The sequence below is a fragment of the Maniola jurtina genome, chromosome 20, assembly GCF_905333055.1.
Source record: "Maniola jurtina chromosome 20, ilManJurt1.1, whole genome shotgun sequence".
Lineage (NCBI taxonomy): Eukaryota > Metazoa > Arthropoda > Insecta > Lepidoptera > Nymphalidae > Maniola > Maniola jurtina.
In genome coordinates this window covers 12,554,110-12,565,297 of record NC_060048.1, presented here as the reverse complement: position 1 = coordinate 12,565,297, position 11,188 = coordinate 12,554,110, and the positions used below count along the sequence as shown (strand labels likewise).

The window sequence follows — 11,188 nt, the reverse complement described above, 5'->3', positions numbered from 1 at the left end:
TGTTCGAGTAAGGGTTTCGGCTTTCGTTACGTATGACAACAATATGGAGCTTACATTCTGGAGAAATTTGGATATTAATAAAACCTCGATAGCTCAACGGTTGAGGAGCGGACTGAGTTCCGAAAGGTCGGCGGTTCAAACACCACCCGTTGCACTATTGTCGTACCTACTCCTGGACAAGCTTTACGCTTAATTGGAGGGGAAAGGGGAGTATTATACATGACTAGCCGATGCCCGCGACTTCGCCCGCGTGGATTTAGGTTTTTTGAAATCCCGTGGGAACTCTTTGATTTTCCGGGATAAAAAGTAGCCTATGTGCTAATCCAGGATATTATCTATCTCCATTCCAAATTTCAGCCAAATTCGTCCAGTAGTTTTTGCGTGAAGGAGTAACAAACATACACACACACACACACACACATACAAACTTTCGCCTTTATAATATTAGTGTGATAGCCGATGCCCGCGACTTCGCCCGCGTGGATTTAGGTTTTTTGAAATCCCGTGGAAACTCTTTGATTTTCCGGGATAAAAAGTAGCCTATGTGCTAATCCAGGATATTATCTAACTCCATTCCAAATTTCAGCCAAATTCGGCCAGTAGTTTTTGCGTGAATGAGTAACAAACATACACACACACACACACACACACACACACACACACACACACACACACACACACACACACACACACACACACACACACTAACTGGCTAATATTCATATTTTTTATTTAGGCAATTTCGACGGAATGACAACATACGAATAAGAACAAGTGAAACTAATAAAAAGCTTTTAAAAACTATGTTACATTTCGCCACAATATTAAAACAAACAACAGCCAACTTGAGTTGTTTAAAATATTTCATTAAGCGACTCAAGTTTAATATTTTCGCCCGCCGAGTGCGCCGCGCCGGCCGCACTCAAAATATGCAAATTGAGTCCACGGATGATGGATTTACATTGCACTACTACGCTATGGATACGATACGACGTTTCTGGACTCGCATTAGGGTTCCGTAGGCACAAGAAAGGTGTATCGTACAAGAAATAACACTTTTTTGTTTTTTCCATAGCGGCCATTTTATTTTTGGCCAAATTTGTTGAAAAAGCGGCAATAGAAAAATACACTCCGTGAAAATTTTAGCTCTATACCTATTAAGGTTCATGTGACAGACCCTACTACTAAGCCTCCGCTGCCCATCCATCTGTTCGTCCGTCTGTCTGCCAGACGGCCGTTACTCATGAACCTTAATATGTAGAGAGTTGACACTGAGTGTGTATTTCTATTGCCGCTATAACAAAAAATAATAAAAGTTTCAAAATTCAAGTAATATTTTTGAAATAAGTGGATACTGGATAAGAAATTAATTTAACCGCGTTTGAAGCAAAGAAAAAAACACTCCCAGTCCGTGCGTCGTAGTGTTAAGGGTTGTGACCCCTTTCTAATCACATAATCTACGAGACTCGACTGAGTATGGGATTTAGAGTTTAACGATTCTGACAACATGAAGGAAATTAAAAACTAAAAATATTTGAAAAAATATGACTGTCCTAAGTCCTGAATGATTGTGCTGTTGACGAATTTGGGTTGGAATTTTAAATGGGTTTTCAAATAAAAATGTCTAGATGTCGTGTCGTATCGACATTCTGTCGTGAGCTATAAAATCGTCGAGTCCGGGGAAGCAATTCCATTTAATTGTGCGAGCGGGCTATAATATTAAAATCACGCGATTTCGCCCATTAGTGCCCGAGTGACGTCTGCGCTATCACTGCAATTATTACAGTAGCCAAATATTATATTATAGTGCCACAAAAAATATTACTAATATTATAAACCCTAAAGTTTTTATGTATGGATGGATATATTTAATATTGGTTAAGAAAGCTAGTGGTAGGGGTAGTGTGGGACGCCAGCACGATGGACCGACGATATAAAGCGGCTGGCGGGAAGTGGCTGGATAAGGAAGGCTGAGGACCGGGTGTGGTAGCGCTCTATAGGGAAGGCCTATATCCAACAGTGGACGTCCACAGGCTGATGATGATGAAGAAAGCTAGATTAATTTAACAGGGCTCTCTCCGTCACTTACTCAATACAATCGTACTTCCAATTTCATTTGAATATTAAGCAACCAAAGTCCATGAAATTTTGCAGACATATTCTAGAAACTAATATCTGTGTCTGTGGTGTTTTAGATTTTTCTAAAATATTTAGTTTTAAAATTACAGGGGCTCAAAGATTTGTATGTGAATATTTAAGACCGCGTAACTTTGAAACCGAATATTTTAACAGAAATCTGGAAAACCGCAGGCATAGATATAAGTTTCTAGAATATGTCTGCAAAATTTCATGGACTTTGGTTTCTTAATATTCAATTCATTTGAAACTACGTTTGTATGGAGCGAGTGACGGAGAGACCCCTTTTAAGTAATAAAGTATTATTTATACTTTAAATTAAGTGTTACCTATTATTAGATAAAGGCACGATGTAATCGGTTACTGAGCGCTAACTCGCCAACAAACTGCTGTGCAGTTACAAGTATTAAAATGTAAAATTACTTATGTGATGATTTTCATCTTTTCTGGCATTAATAAATAATATTTCTATAAAATAACGCTACAGATTATATGGCACGTAACATTTTAATTACCATAACAAAAGGGATAGAACAATTAAACAGAACGGCGTATTGTTCGGGTTCACTCTGTATTTAGTATTGGCGAAGGGACAAGAATAGCATGCCATCACGCTAGTTTTAGAACACGAAAACTTAAACTGTGAACCTTTACAAACAGATACATAAGTTTTAGTTAGTACTAGCTGATGCCCGCGACTTCGTTCGCGTGGATGTAGGTTTTAAAAAATCCCGTGGAAACTTATTGATTTTCTTGATTAAAAAGTAGGCTCTTTGTTAATCCAGGGAATAATCTATCTCCATTCCAAATTTCAGTCAAATCCTTCAAGTAGTTTTTACGTGAAGGAGTAACAAACATACACACATACATACTCACAAACTTTCGCTTTTATATTATTAGTGTGATATACATCTAAATACATAATATACTAGCGCACTCATGTTGAGGGTTGACTGTGTTTGAGCGAAGTGACTTGTATTCAAACAATATTACTTAGCTTCGAAATAATTCAAGACATTGTTTTATTTGCAAGGTTATTTACATATTTTACGTCTCCCCAATTTTAATATCAAATGAGAAACTGAATGATAATAAAAAAATGTCGCTCCCAAGTCCACACAATGCGTAGTGTTCCAAAGAAGTGACATTAAAAAGTTTAATAGTTAATTTTTAGGTCAAACAGCCATTCGCGTGGAAATTGATGCTAAAATGGCTTTTCTTTGCCAACTTTTAAGCTATTCTTGCCATTAACCTAAAGTGAAAGTGTATTGTAATATTTCGTACTCTTTCGCTTTCTTTGACTAAGCAACAAGCTTGTGGAATATAGCTATGAAGTTGAGAAGTACAAACACAAATATATATTTTTAATTCACGATTAGCTTATTCTTAACTATTCATTATAGGCAAGCGCTTGACTACAATCACACCTGATGGAAAGTGATGATGTGACCTAAGATGGGACGCGTTTACCTAGAAGGTGCCTATTCGCTCTTGTTTTAAAGATACCCGGATTATAATTGGTAGAAAACACAGATCGCCGAAGAGTATTCCAAACCGTAGCCATGCGTATGAGGAATGATGACGCAAACGTTTCGTGCGTGTAGAGAATGTCGACGACAGGATTGAAAGGTTGCGTTGAAGTTACACTTCTACGGTTTTTAACCCCCGACCCAAAAAGAGGGGTGTTATAAGTTTGACGTGTGGATCTGTGTACCTTTTTATCTGTGTATCTGTGGATCTGTCTGTGGCATCGTAGCTCTTAAACTAATGAACTGATTTTAATTTAGTTTTTTTTGTTTCAAAGGTAGCTTGATCGAGAGTGTCAACTTCACTCATAATATACCTAGATTTTTTATAATACCATTATAATGACCCCGTGACATTACAACGTCATTAAAACCAAGCCGATAAATTGTAAATGAAGTCAATTGACAATCTACCGTTTAATTATAATATCACGTGAGATTGTAATATCACGGCTTCAACAATATACCTGGGACATATACAGCAGAAATAGGCAAAACCTGGGACATATACAGCAGAAATAGGCAAAAAAACTATTCATCGGAAATATTTAACAAGCACATACACGGGTAGTTCAAAGCGCCCCCGTACCTCACGACCAGTATATCGAGACCCATTCTCAGTTAAAAAACATACAAAATTGCTGGAGCGTTTCACAAGTGCCGGTATCGAATGAAATTGGACATATCTTATGTCCACCGGGCACTTTCAATGGGGTTTTTTTTGTGTTGCTATCAGCCATTCTGCACGTAAAATTGAAATGTACTGTATTTAATATTGTTTTATGTGAAATTGATTTTGAATGGGGCTTCATTTTATATTTTATTCGACAAAAAAGTGTTACTTATTGAATTCATAACATTTTTAGAACGTTATGATGTTATAAAACCGCACTAGCCAAGTACGTAAGAAAACATAACACTGCAAAACTGATAGGACGTGTTTTTAGGGTTTCGTGCCTCAAAAGGAAAAACGGAACCCTTATAGGATCGCTTTGTTGTCTGTGTGTCTGTCTATCTGTCCGTCCGTCCGTCCGTCGTGTCTGTCAAGAAAACCTATACTTAGAGTACTTTCCGTTGACCTAGCTAGTATCACGTAGGTAGGTTGAAGATATTCAGGTCAAAGTTCACAAAAATGGGATTTTTTCATAAAAAATGGTTTTATCATAAAGTATGTCAAATAAAAATTGTAGATTATATAACTATGTAGAATTTGTCTATTTTGAAATGACGCGCCCCACTACATAATTTTGTGTAGTAGTGATGTGTAAATTGCGGTGGTGGGGCGCGTCATTTCAAAATAGACAAGCTCTACAAAAATTGTCTTATACTTTTTAACAGTGGTCTGTTAAAAAGTATAAGACCAGAGGCAATGTAGAAATTATAAATTCCCAAATTGCCCCTGCCAGTAATCGAACCCGGACTCTCCCACTTCTAAGACCTCATCGCTCTCCACTGTACCAGGGAGGTCATAGAAATAGAAAATCTGTTCTTAATATTATAAATGCGGAAAGTGTTTGTTGTCTGCTAGCTTTCATGGCTCAACAGTTTAACCGATTTTAATAAAATTTGGTACAGAGTTAGCTTACATCTTGGAGAAGGACATAGGCTTCTCTTTATTTTGGAAAATCAAAGAGTTCCCACGGGATTTAAAAAAAAACCTAAATCCACACGAACGAAGTCGCGGGCATCATCTAGTTTACAAGTCCAAATTAAAAATTTATAACACCCCCGACAAGTGAAGGTTACAGTTACTAGAAAAGAACTGATAACTTTCAAACGGCTGAACCGATTTTCTTGGATTATAGCTAAAAACACTTTCGATCAAGCTAAGCTACTTTTCAAACAAAAAACTAAATTAAAATCGGTTCATTAGTTTAGGAGCTACGATGCCACAGACAGATACACAGATACACACGTCAAACTTATAACACCCCTTTTTGGGTCGGGGGTTAAAAATATCCTTGACACCCTTGGCCCCCCGCAATTGAATGAGATCCACAAAAACCTTTAATCCAAAAAAGCGAATAAATTTTTGTATGTATTCAAATGGACGGGTCCCGAAACGGCCGGCTAATTGTGAACAGATGAGGGTACAACAATTAAAACCGAATTACGCATTCACGAAATAAAACCTTTAAGTTCAGGCGGGCGCTTAATGGAGAGCTTTTACGTGATGGCAGAAAAATATCTAACCTATCCTTTTTTAGGGTTCCGCGCCTCAAAAGGAAAAACGGAACCCTTATAGGATCACTCTGTCTGTCTGTTTGTCTCTCTGTCTGTCCGTCCGTAGTGTCTGTCAAGAAAACCTATAGCGTACTACCCGTTGACCTAGAATCATGAAATTTTCAGGAAGGTAGGTCTTATAGCACATACATTCTTAAACAGATTTTCATTTATTTTTATGCATAATAGTTTTTGATTTATTATCGCGCAAAATGTCGGTAAAAATACCTGAGTACGGAACCCTCGATGGGTGAGTCTGACTCGCAATTGGCCGGTTTTTTATTCCATGACACTCTAGCTCTTGACTGCGATCTCAACACTGAAGTAAATGATGCAGCAGTCTAAGGTGGTAGCGGGCTAATTTGGAAGAGTCATTATCACCATGTTCAATCCCTCACCGGCCCACTATTGAGCCTATGCTCAGAATGAGAAGGTATTAGGACATAGTCTTCCACGCTGGCCCCGTGTATACGCATATAACTTGGAAAAGTTAGAGATGCCTGCCCGGGATCGAACCCTCGACCTTCCGACGATACGTCATAACCACTAGGCTATCACGGCTTATTGAAACTTGGATGGGTATGATGGCGCCTATAGACCATATCGGTTTACCATACCGTGTATCACGGTACACGGTATCGTACCGGAACGCTAAATCGCTTGGCGGCACGGTACGGTTCATCCCCTCTATAAGGATTAACTGGTCTATAATAAAATGTACTACATTCACCACAAGTGCATTAAAGGCTTCATTACTTATTTACTTTCAGTGAAATAATAACAACTACTCGTAACAGATAAAAGCGAATCGCTAATGAGCAGAAATGTTTTTATTTCGAAAGATTTATGAATGTTTTTTCAAAAAAATATATGAAATCGGTCAAGTGTGTATCGGAGGACGTGTAAAATAGGGTTCTGTAGCCATGCAAATCTTACTGTACTCTATGCACGGGGAAAAGTGCCTAAGTATAGGGCTCTCTTTGTTACGATGCCATTCAAATGTCAAAGACAAAAACTCAGTGGACGTTAGCCATTTTGAGTGACCAACCAATCGCAAACAAACATATGTTTTTGATTTGAATTTCGAACGTTTTTAAAAAGCTAGGTTTTCTAATATTACTATATTTCTAATAGAAAACGGAAACATATTAAGTTCGTTTGTGATTTGTTGGTCACTCAAAGTGGTTAACGCCCACTGAGTTTTTGTCTTCGTCATTGGTATGGGATTACGTAACAGAGAAAGAGCCCTATACTAAATTCTCTCCGTGGACAAGTATATAATATTGTGAAAGTTTGCTTGTTTGGATGTATGTTACTCCTTGACGCCACGATGACTGAACATATTTGCCTGAGGATAGCTTATGTAGGCCCTAAATTAACACATCAGTAGATAGATCACTACTTTTTATCCTGGAAAAGAAAGGAGTTCCCGCGGGTTTATTAAAAACCAACAACCACGTGGATGAATTTTAATCTTCAAGTATTCATTATAAGTACTTTTATACTCGTATCATATGATTCCACCCTTTAAAGATTTCTCGTTTGGCTAGGGAACCTTAAAAAAGCGCTCGCGAAATATGAAACGCACTGAATGAAATACATAAATCCCAGTTTAAGCTTGTAGATAAAATTATATGTGGAGATAACTTTATGCATATTCAAACCGTACGTACGGCGACGCACGGAAACTGCCTCCATAAGTTTTATTGCTCTGGGAATTGAGTTCAAAATCGCTTGCAGCCATTTCACTTTGTGACCCACCATACTAAATTCAGCATGTTATTTAAATGCAAAAGTTATGAATTTCAAAGTGAGCCGTTAACGGATTTTAATGGCCATTACCCTATATTAAGTCACGTATGTTGTTTTTATGATTTGATTGAAATGTTGCATTTTCTTTTTTTTTTTTCATCCATCTACTGTTATTTTTAGATTTTGTGTATCTACCAGTTTTGCGATTAACAAACATATAGGTATACTTTTGTATTTACAATATTAGTATGTGACATGTGTGCTCTTAGAAATTGATTAAATGTATAAGGACTATATTTAATGCGTTCAAAAGATAAGCGCCATTCAGGTTCCTACTAGCGCCATCTAGTTCAGCTATGAAATTAGCTTCATTCGGGTGTTCTCGATAGAAAAATACCGAATCTTAACCGAATGGCTCTAAACTTTGCTGATTAGTGAATAGTTCTAAAGTCTGTGCTTCAACTGACCGTTAAATATTTAGTTTTTTAAAGCCTATGTCAACCTTGGCTAAGATTCGCGCTTGACCGAAAATATATTTGACTTAATGATTAAGTTGCATTGCGCGGACGACTAAGTAGTAGCATTGTATATTTTTAAAAATACTTACACTGAAACCTTTCTTGTTAGTAAATAAAAATATATTATGAATAAAAATAATAATATCATAAATCCATAAATTTTCATGCCAATACTATGTATTTTTTACATCAGTAACAGAAACAAATACCGATTAATTTAATAACACGGCTTCGGTTAAGAAAAATTTTCCCCTTGAATTTATTTGATTCGTGGCATTACTTTATCGCGTTTTATAAGTTGCCAAGGCATCAAAATCATCTTATAGTTATTGCCAGTATAACAAACCCTAGCTCATTTGCACCATAACCGTTCAGTGTGTACTAGTACAAGTGTAAAATGACAAACCGCTATTTTATTTACTTTTGTTTCAATTTATTACTCTTATTCCAGGTCACAAATGGAGGGTGGGCTGAAGACATTTTTGGTACAATTTATGATACTGCTCGTAGAGTAAGTGATGGCATTGCTGAAGTTTTTGCCCCAGAAGAGGATCACAAGGGACCGTATCCTGCAATAAATGACGTAGATCAGAATGAAACAGATTATTTTGAGCTACACGATCACAATTCAGAAGAAAATCCGTTTGAATCATCGATGCCTGAAGTTAGTACTCTACAAGTCACCGATAGTACAAATAGTAATTCAACAACTGATGCTATAAATGAAAGGCGTAGCACCTTTGGTGGTTGCCGGCCTGGGCAATATCGAACTAACGACGGTAGATGCGTGGACAAGTTTTAAACGTTACTTTGGAAATATATATATTTTATGATTATTTGTTCTTTTTTTTCAATATTGTGTTTATTTTACTACGAATATATTAATATTTCTTAATTTATCTTGAACACTAGATGATGCCCGCGACTTCATCTGCGTGGATGTAGGTTTTCGAAGATCCCATGGGAACTGTTTGGTTTAACGCACAAGCTACCTCGGTACCAAATTTCATACAAATCGTTTGAGCGGATGGGTCTTTACGAATCCCGTGGGAACTCTTTGATTTTCCAGGATAAAAAGTAGCCCGTCCCCGGGATATAAGCTAACCCTGTACCAAATTTCATAAGAATCGGTTAAACTTTTGGCCCGTGAAAAGGTAGCAGACAGACTTAACTTTCGCATTTATAATATTAGTATGGAAATATGGATTGCATAATAAAACATGTACTTGTGACTTCGGTTTACATTTCAATAGTGGTTTACATTTTGTTTACCAAATTGCACTATGTACAAATGTAGGTACGGCTGAAGTAGCAATTTATCCTTGTTTCGTTTAAAAGGACTCAGCTGGCATGTCGTCCTTTTGAAATTCACTTGGTAAGTCCTCGGCTTCGCTTCGTCCTTCCAATATTCCTCGGCCGCCTGTTGCGTTATTTCCGGCCTTGACAGCAATGTTCCCAATAAAAGAGGTCACGACCTTCAGGAATGAGAAATACGATACTAAAAGAGCTCACTCGTATAAAGTACTTTATATTGTTTTGTGAACAATCATTGTCGTCATATTTTTAAGTTAATTTCACTGAAGAGACGACGAAAGCAATTATGTAGCAAAACAAAAATATTTCGCGAAGAACTCTCCAGCCGTCGACGAATTTTAAATCAAGTCACGCTAATTAAAAAGCAGGCTCTCAAAAGACATGGAAATATAAACAATTCAAAGCTACAACCCTTTATGAAGAGTCTTGGGGTTGTTTATAAAGAACGACACGGCTAAGTCACGACATTATCGGTTTCAATTGTATAATGTTAACCTTTGGACACTTATTTTTTGTAACACTAGTATGTACATGGGGGCTCATAGAACCCTGAATTGATTGGGGTCATTTTATATCAATAGTTAAAAATCAATAGTTAAAAATAATAATTAAAAAGTAGTCAAAGTAGATGTAAGGATTGTAAATAACAAGATTTCATTAACATATAAGAAACATTTATTATAAAATACAAATTATTACAAATAAAAAACAAAAAGGCAGTTTTCAGTCTAAATTGCCTACGAAATTATTTAAAACTCTATAAACTGATATTTTCTATTAATGATCAACATAATTATTATTTGTTATTAAATGTGATGAATTATCAATAAAAAATAAAAATGTTCACTCTTAACTGTAATGAAAAAATCTGACAATGTACCAATATTACCAGGTTTCTCTCCGTCACTCGCTTCATACAATCGTAGTTCCAATTTCATTTGAATATTAAGAAACCAAAGTCCATGAAATTTTGCAGACATATTCTAGAAACTAATATCTGTGTCTGTGGTGTTTTAGATTTTTCTAAAAATATGTAGTTTTAAAATTACAGGGGCTCAAAGATTTGTATGTAAATTTTTAAGACCGCATAACTTTGAAACCGAATATTTTAACAGAAATCTGGAAAACCACAGACATAGATATTAGTTTTTAGAATATGTCTGCAAAATTTCATGGACTTTGGTTGCTTAATATTCAAATGAAATGGGAACTACGTTTGTATGAAGCGAGTGACGGAGAGACCCCTCTTAATCTTTAATTGTGGACATTCCTTACTCAGAGGGATTGAAGATTGCAGACAATACATGTTGATCTTTTGCATACTATGAACATTGTAAGTGTAAGTCTTTGACGGGTCATAAAGTCGTATGGTATAAAGAGTAGCGTAGTTCGGAGCGATATTAAAAAAGAAGAAAGGAGGGAGATCACCTCTGCACTCTACACAAGTAGCCTTTCGAGCGAAAAATACATAATTCTAGAAAATAAACACTACTTTGCACCTGGATGCGTACTTTAAAAGTATTTTCTTATTTTTAATTAAAAAACCGGCCAAGTGCGAGTCAGACTCGCGCACCGAGGGTTCCGTACTCAGATATTTTTACCGACATTTTGCCGTATAAATCAAAAAACCATTATGCATAAAAATGAATAAAAATATGTTTTAGAATGTACAGGTAAAGCCCTTTCATGTTATGATACCCCACTTGGTATAGTTATCTT

At 36.5% G+C, this 11,188-nt stretch overlaps 1 long non-coding RNA gene across 1 annotated transcript; it reads left to right on the top strand.

Moving 5' to 3' along the window:
* The first annotated feature begins 8,440 nt into the window (after window positions 1–8,440).
* On the top strand, window positions 8,441–8,991 carry LOC123875784. Its single transcript, XR_006798216.1, has 2 exons — window positions 8,441–8,529; window positions 8,607–8,991. It is a non-coding gene; the product is annotated as an uncharacterized LOC123875784 (long non-coding RNA).
* Window positions 8,992–11,188: the final 2,197 nt, after the last annotated feature.